Below are 7,842 nucleotides of genomic sequence, written 5' to 3' on the forward strand. Positions count from 1 at the left end.
TCCAGGAGAAGCAGTTTCTGGATATCGTACCCCAGGATGGTGATGACTCCACTGAGCGGCCAGAGAGATCTGGCTTTTGGTGGTCCACCTCTTCAAGAATGCCTGCCACCAGGTGAGCTGAGGGGGACTGTACCATTGAAAGCATGGGTGTGGGCTGGAATCCAGTACCAGTTTTGGGGTGTGCAGGTTCCAAACGCCACAATTGATTTATATCTTAGCTACCGACTCGCTCTTACAAACTCCTGCTGTGAGTATAGCGGCACCTTGGTGGAGCGGCAGCGGGTGGGACATCCAGCATATGCTATTCCTTAGAGCAGCTCAGAAGAACCCAAGTGTTCCCAACCATTGTCTGTCTATCCCTAGCAAAGCGGCTCTCTGAGACTCATCACTAGAAGACGCGGGGAATGATTTCACTCTCCCATTGCCCCAAATCATGAGAAGGGTAGTAGGAATGCTACTGTGGAAAGCAGGCGGGATACAATTCTCAGCCCTTGTGCCAGCTCTCTTGGTGATGGGCTTCTCTCCATTGTGGCATTCCTCGACCTCACATTATGCACCCCAGGGCTGGATTGTTCTTCATGCTATCCAGGATTTACCTCATCCCTTCCTAACGCATGGGTGATACTCTGCTTCAGGAGGACCTCTTCCAGACCCCGGGCATGCAGGAAGAGCTGCAGGAGATAACTGAGTGCCTGGACACCAGCATTCCCGAGACGATCCGTATCCTCTTTGGGGGGCATTGTTGGGGAGCAGGGCTGCTTGGTGGTTTTCTTTCGCTCTTGGCTGGAGTGGACCTCACTTTTATATACCTGGTGGCTAAGGTTCCTAGGCCACTCCATCCTTAAGGCTCTGGGACACAGCACAATGAAATGCCCACAGTCAAGTGCAGTCATGCATCCAAACAGCTTCACAGCTTTAACCCCCATTTGAAAACATCAGCCTGGCTAGATAGAGCAGAGGTGGGGAACCTTGAGAGGCCCGCAGGCCCCACATCTAGCATCATACGTGGTGTCAGGTGTGGAGACAGGTAAAGACATGGCTGCAAAGGAGCTTCAAGGGCGCGTTCAATTGTTCTTTGGCAAGCAGGGTTTCTTGACCGCACTTTTGGAGTTGACCACTAGTATTTGTTGTTTGGATTGAAACCATGCCTGCAGAAGGACATTTCCTCAGCAGATCAGCTTTGCAGGCAGCTTCGTCAAGAGGGGAGGTGTGGGATAATTACAGTGGTATGGCTCAGCTGGTAGAGCGTGACACTCTTAATCTCAGGGCTGCGGGTTCAAGGTCCACCTTGCGCCAAAAGGGGGAACTTGCAAGGTGGGCCCAGATGTAAAAGGACCAAGCTTCTTGCTTTGGACCAGCCTGGGAAGGAGGCAGGCTGCAGGTAACAGGACAGAACACTTCCCTTGCCAGGCTGTCAATAGCTGGCAGTGACCACTCGGTGGCCGAAGCTCTGCTCATCTTCCTGGAGGCAGTGCCAGAACCAGTCCTTTGCTATGAACTGTATCAACACTGCCTTGAGTGCTCACATGACAGCCACCTCTGTCGCCAGGTCGGCCCCAGAGCCCCATCTCTTGCTGGCTGGTCTGTGGTGTGTACAGAAGCATAGAATCAGAAGGGATTTCCAAAGTCATCTAGTCCAAATGTTGCCGCGAGTAACAGGAAATCCACTAAAACATCCCTGAAAGCCAGTAAACCGGCACACTGGCAGGAGGGCTAGTCTGGTCTGGGAAGCCTTGTTAACTGCAGAGGTTGCTGATGTCTCCTTTGATAACCATCCCTCTCGGTTGTGGAGGGGGGTGGGGTGCGCACATGTTGCCTTTTTGCTTTCTGACCAGGACTTGTAACAATAGCCCACCTGTTTCAGTGAACCTCGCTTGAATTTCCAACCCAGGAAGCGGCCATATTCTGGGCCATCTAGCTCAGTATTGTCGAAATTGACAAGCAGTGGCTCTCCAGGATTTCAGACAAGGGATGTTCCCTACCCTCCTGGGAGATGCTGGGGGTGGAGCCTGAGACTTTCTGCATGAAAAGCAGAGCAATGGCCCTTCCCCCAAGATATTTCAGTTGGTAGAGCATAAGACTCTTCATCTCAGTGTCCTGAGTTCGAGCCCCACCTTAGGCATTGCAGGGGGTTCGATTAGTTAACCCTCGTGGTCCCTTCCGACTCTACAGGTGTATTATTCCCCAAAGTTCCCAGCAGGGTTCTAGTCCGGTTACCATTTTAAACATTCTTTTTTTAATGCCAGGTCTAAACCTGCAAACACAACAAGTACACCGTGCTAGTGATCCATGCCCCTCCTCTAGCAAAGCTCTACACTGAAACTCCAAACCGCCCCTCCCTGTCTTGCCGGTGATCTGCCAGTTGCCGCGGTCGCACCAGAACGTGTTCCGCTTCGTGGTGGCTTTCCTGCGGGAGCTGCTGAAATACTCTGAGAGCAACAACGTCAGTGGCAACATGCTAGGTAAGGCCTGCCTGTCCTGGCTGGGAGCTGGCCTTCCTCCTGCTCCCGCCTCCTCTCATGCAAATGTTTTCGCTTCCCTGCAGCCACCCTCTTCGCCAGCCTCCTGCTATGGCCTCTGCTCAACGTTCTGCCGAGTGCCATCGGCTTCCTCCTGGGCTTCCTGCTGGGGGCGGATGACTACGAAAGGTGCCAAGCGTGACTGGAGACGAAGTGGGGAGGGAAGAGGCAAGGCCCAGCCTCTGTTCTCTGGTGCCTGCCCTTCCCCTTGTGCCATCTTGCCATGTGCCAGCTCCCTTCCCTGTGCTTCGCCCTTTCCACCTTTTCCTCTTGACTCCTGACACGGTTGCACACTTGGCTTTCCACATGGTTCCAGGGCATTGGCAGCAGGTTCAGGGTGCTTGGGGAGGGACCCTGTTGGAGGACAGTCATTCCCCTGCCCATCCTACTACCACCACTGCTGCTCTCAGTCCCTGCGCAGTAGTCCACGCTCTCCCCTTCTGCTGCAGCTGAGCATGTGCTACTCTTGGTGGGTACCAGGCATAAGGATTCCTGGCCTGTCCTGGGATTGCAGGACCTCTTTCTCTGTCCCCCCAGCCTTGATGCTCATCAAGAAGGGGCAGGGCAGCCACTGTGGCCCACGTACGCCTTAGCCTGCTCTCTATAGTTCAGCTATCTCTCCCCATTCTGCCAAGTAGAGTTCTAGGGTGTTCATTCTTCATGAAACACTAAGCACTGCCTAAAGGGACCAGGGAGGAGGAGGGGGCGCAGGCTGGGCAGCAGGAGGGGAGCTGAGGCAGTGGGTACAGCTGGGTTGGGTTGGGCTCCCCACCCGACCCCAAGTTCTGCAACTTTGTCTTTCTGCTTTTCTGTCCTGGGTTCCTGTACTTGGTGCACACACACTCTTAATTTTTTGGGAAACGGTTGTTTCAAAATGAAAGATCCGTTGTGCAGAGATTGTTCTGGTGTTTGGAGGGGAGCTACACTTGCCTTTGCTGGTTTCTCCACTGCTCTGAAGCTCAGCCAGACTTTCCAAATGGAGCCGCCTTGGGCCCTCGCAGCACACATGAGGGAGAGGCTGTGGAGAGGGGGTGCTGCATGGGGCATCAGGTCGTGCAGATACCATGGAATCTGACTTCGCTCTTCACAACAAGGCTTGCAGGTGCAGAAAGAGGGCTACATTGCTTCCCCAAGGTGTTTCTCAATTGCTCTCCTTCCTCATACTGCTTGCAGCTTGCAAGTTTCAGCCCAGCAGCAGCTGGCTGCGAATTATTGCATAGACTCTTGAGGGGAGGTCTGCCCTCCCCTCTCCCCATTAAGCTTTGTCTCCAGGGCTCAGTGGTAGGAGGGAGAGCAGAGGAAGAAAAAGAACTGGGCTTGGCTTGAGGGGGTTATGAGAGCATATGTGCACCTGGTGCCAAGGGATAAGGCTGCAGAACTGAGCAGAGCACACTTAAGAGCAGGAGGAGCTGAGCCCTGCTCCCGCCGCCGCCACCACCAACAGCAACTCCTAGATGTCCACTTGTTCTTCTCAAGGGAGTCCCCAAAATGACCAAAGGAGACTGGAGCTCTGAGAGCAGCTATGGAGACTGCAGAGTCTGGATGGGAGCTCTTTTATTATTTATTTTCATTTGAAGTGGGATGGAGTGGAGGCTAGATGGATCACTTGGGGGGGGGGAAGCAGGTGGAGAGCAGTGGAACGGGATTGGGAACTTCCCCCTTCCCCACTGAAATAATCCAACTGGGCACCCTAGGAATTGGCAGGGCCAACCTGCACATGAGGCGTTGCGAGGCCATTGGCTCAAGGGGGGGCAGATCAAGGTCCATAGAGCACCATGCTTGCAGCCATGCCACTGTTGTGACCACGGTCAGGCCCTTGTGAGGGTTTCGCCAACACAACCTGCTCCTCTCCAGCCTCCTTTCCTAAAGGAGAAGCAGAGGCAGGGCTCAGGGTGTTTCTGCCTCAAGCAAAAACATCCTCAGCTGGTCCTGGCAGTGGACATTAGAAATTGCTTTCGATATGGAAAAGAGTGGAATGAAGGAAAGTGGAGGGAGGGGAGTGTGTTAAAGGAAAAGGGAGGAGTTTTCCAAACTAAAATTGGGGTTGAAGACAGAGCTCTATTGAGTCACAAAAGGGGCTTCTGCCCACCCAGTGGAATTTCCAGCTCCCCACATCCCAGCGTCTTAAAACACAAGAAGAGCTTGGGGAGTCAATTTTGTGCATAAGGTAGATGTTTGGCATGGTCTGTCCTTGATGTGAAAAGAGGATCCTTTCAATATTTACTTTGATGAACTACAGCTCCCACAACAACAACTCTGAAGGTGACGCAGATGTTCAGAGCGGGGTGCTGATAATGCCAAGGTCATAAGTTTGATCCCTGTATAGGCCAACTGCATTATTCCTGCATTGTAGGGGATGGAACTAGATCAGTGGTTCCTAATTGGCTGATTACTGAGGACCCCTTATTTTTCAAAAGCCAAGCCGCAGACCCCCTACTTTTGAAAAATTTGATAACTCTATGGTAGTTACCTCTGCAAAGCAATTTTTTGAACAAAATGTGGGGTAATAAGCAAAGGATTTTAGGTATACTAAAAACAACAAGACCGCCCATAAAATGTATGCTATTGCCATGCCAAAATGAGAGAAAATTAGTTGGAGGGAGGCAAGGGATGGGGCCACGGACCCCTGATTGGGAATAAGGGAACTAGATGGTCCTCGGTGTCCCATCCAACTCCACAATTCTATGATCCTGTGTCTTAAACACAAATCTTGAGGAATAGTGTGTGTGTGGGGGGGGGGGGTCTGTTTGAACTTTCCCAGCCTTTGCTTTATTCTGATTTGAGCTTGCGTCCCTACTCCCCACGTGTAGAATTGCTATACGTTTGGATTTTCCTGGACATTCAAGCATTTCCCGCATGGACACTTGTTTCCAACGGCCAAATCCCGGCAATTCCGGGCGGATGGCAACCCTACCCACTTGTGCCAGATTGCCTGGCATACATTACAAGCATCTAGTCACATCCCGGGGCTAGCCGACCTGACGGGAAGAGTCCGCGACCAGAAGGAGGAGGAGTACCAGGAAGAATGGACAAAATTCAAAGATTATTTAGCTAAATATGTCAAGATAACCTAATTGGAAAAGCTTGCAAATACGAGATAGGCTTAGGATTTAAATATGTAAGGATAGGAATTAAGATGTTTCAAGCTAGATTAGAAAGAATGAAAGATGTGAAGTGATCAAGTTATTTATTTATTTATTTATTTTTAGAAGATTGATTTTGGAAAACTGTTAAAATGAAATACAATGAAATTCAACCAGGGGGATTTGAGGAAGTCACTTAACAATGTTATCAAGATTGGTTTAATTGCAATTAGGATGTATGTTTGTTTGTCTTAAATTTTTTTTGGAAAATTAATTTAAAAAACTGAAAAGAAAAACACCATAGATTATCCAGAATCCCAAGCAGCGACATTGTGAAACATTCATAGGAATAAAAGGTAGGGGGGAAGGAGGCACAATGTCAAGCAGGCAACAGAATAAACCCGAGCACTGTGGGTCTAAAACCGGCCCCTGAATCTCTTGCTCCCCACTCTGCCCTTCTAACAAGAACATTTTTTGCTTGCTGGATGGCTGTGTGCAATGAGAGCTCAGTCACTGAGGAAGGGTGCTGGCCCAGTGGGAGAAGTATGTGATTGGCGTGCAGGCGATCCAAAAATCCATTCAAGAGCAAAATTCCAGTTCTCATGTTTTCTGTCGAAATGGCTAATTTAAAGGGGAATAGCATGGTGCCTTCCACAGAGTCAGACCAAGGAGAAATTCTGTAAGCAAAGGTAGCAGGCTTTGAAAAGCTTATGCAGATACACAAGGACACATTGCTAAAAGAAACAAAGGGATTTGGAGGGACCATGAGTGAACAGGTAGTACCAGAATGTACAGAATTGTACCTAGAAAAAGGTTACAACTGGATTACCTTTTTGTAAACAAAAACAACAACCCCCAAAATAAAACTCGGAAGCAGCAGGACTCCTTAGGAACTCTTCAAAAAACAAAACACAAAACTGCATATCCCTACCTAGTCACCAAATGTGAGGGGAAACGTAAACCAGCATCTTACACTGCTTTAAATGATAGCCAGATTCTGCAATTTTTTACCACATCAGAAGTAAAAGTTTTTGAAAAATCATGCACTTCATTTGTAGGCAAGGGAAAGCTTTCTGAAATGTACAAACTCTTACTAAGACACACAATCTGTTGAAATGACCAAGCAGCGGACGAGATTCGGGGACAGTGGTGTGCCGCCTGGGGAAATGTTCCTTTCCATTCACCTTAAGCAAAGATGTGGTGACCTTGTGCATCCATAAAAAACTTTCAGAAATGTATTTCATTACTTCCCAAAGCTTCTCAATGGGCTACCAAATGGCATTTCTTTCTATTTTGGATGAAACTGGGGAAGCAGCTTTAGAAGAAGGGGTTCTGACATTCACTGGCCTGGAAAACACCTGATGCCAATATGATGGCATAGCGGTGTCCGCAAATTGTGGGTGGTGAATTGCTTGGGTGGCCTCTCTTGAGAAACGTTGCCAGAAAATGGACGAACCTGTTTGTGATAAAAAGTGATTCGTAAAGCTGCAAACAGCAGGTGTCCCAAGGTTAGGGAGAAAACATGGCAACGAAAGAGGGGGGAGATTAGTTCAGGGTCAAGCTGGATGGGTTGTCAAGGAAACAGTGTCCTGCCCATCTTTGTGACATCTCGTGCTGCTTGTAGAAAAGACAGAAGCTACACATCCCCGTCGTGGGATAGTTGGGAGGAGTTGGCTGAGACAGAACTGGGACGGAGAAGCAAGCAAGCAAGCGAGGGACCAACAGGGGAGATAGGTGTAGACTTTGCTTTGCTTTGCTTTCACTTTATCATTTCATTTTCATTTGTATATTTTGTGCACATATTTTCCTGTCTATTTTAGACAGAGAGGAGTAGCAATAGGTTTAGAGGCAAGGTTCAGAGTTAGTGTTGTGTGAGCATTTTAAAGCAGTTGAGTTTAAACAGGAGCGGATTTCTCCTGAAGAGATGGCCATCATCGTGAATCTGTAAGTAGGATTTCTTCTGCTTCTTTTTTGTAATCTTCTGGGGCGAGGGCTTGGGGTCCCCCACACGGCCAGCATCCCCATGGAATTTAACCCCTTCCTGAACAGCTTAACTTCTCTTCCCACCCCCCTCCCTTTCCCCGCCTTCCCATTCTCCCTCAAATCTCATTGCAGCTCAGCTGGTTAGAGGGAGCTGCAGATAGCACCAAGGTTGCAGGTCTGATTCCCATAAGGTACAGCTGCATATTCCTGCATTGCAGGGGGTTGGATTAGATGATCCCCAGGGTACCTTCCATGAT

The 7,842-nt window shown here is 49.4% G+C and overlaps 1 pseudogene across 1 annotated transcript in view; it reads left to right on the top strand.

The window, feature by feature from the left end:
• Positions 1–2,661, top strand: part of LOC308467621 (inositol polyphosphate 5-phosphatase OCRL-like) — a 34,173-nt pseudogene extending 31,512 nt beyond the window's left edge. The window contains exons 11-15 of the transcript in view: positions 6–112; positions 636–720; positions 1,422–1,549; positions 2,351–2,462; positions 2,546–2,661. The product of the transcript in view is annotated as an inositol polyphosphate 5-phosphatase OCRL-like (transcript). The remainder of the gene's footprint in view (positions 1–5; positions 113–635; positions 721–1,421; positions 1,550–2,350; positions 2,463–2,545) is intronic.
• The last annotated feature ends 5,181 nt before the right edge of the window (positions 2,662–7,842 follow it).

This window comes from Podarcis pityusensis (genome assembly GCF_964106645.2).
Source record: "Podarcis pityusensis genome assembly, chromosome: W".
Classification (NCBI taxonomy): domain Eukaryota; kingdom Metazoa; phylum Chordata; class Lepidosauria; order Squamata; family Lacertidae; genus Podarcis; species Podarcis pityusensis.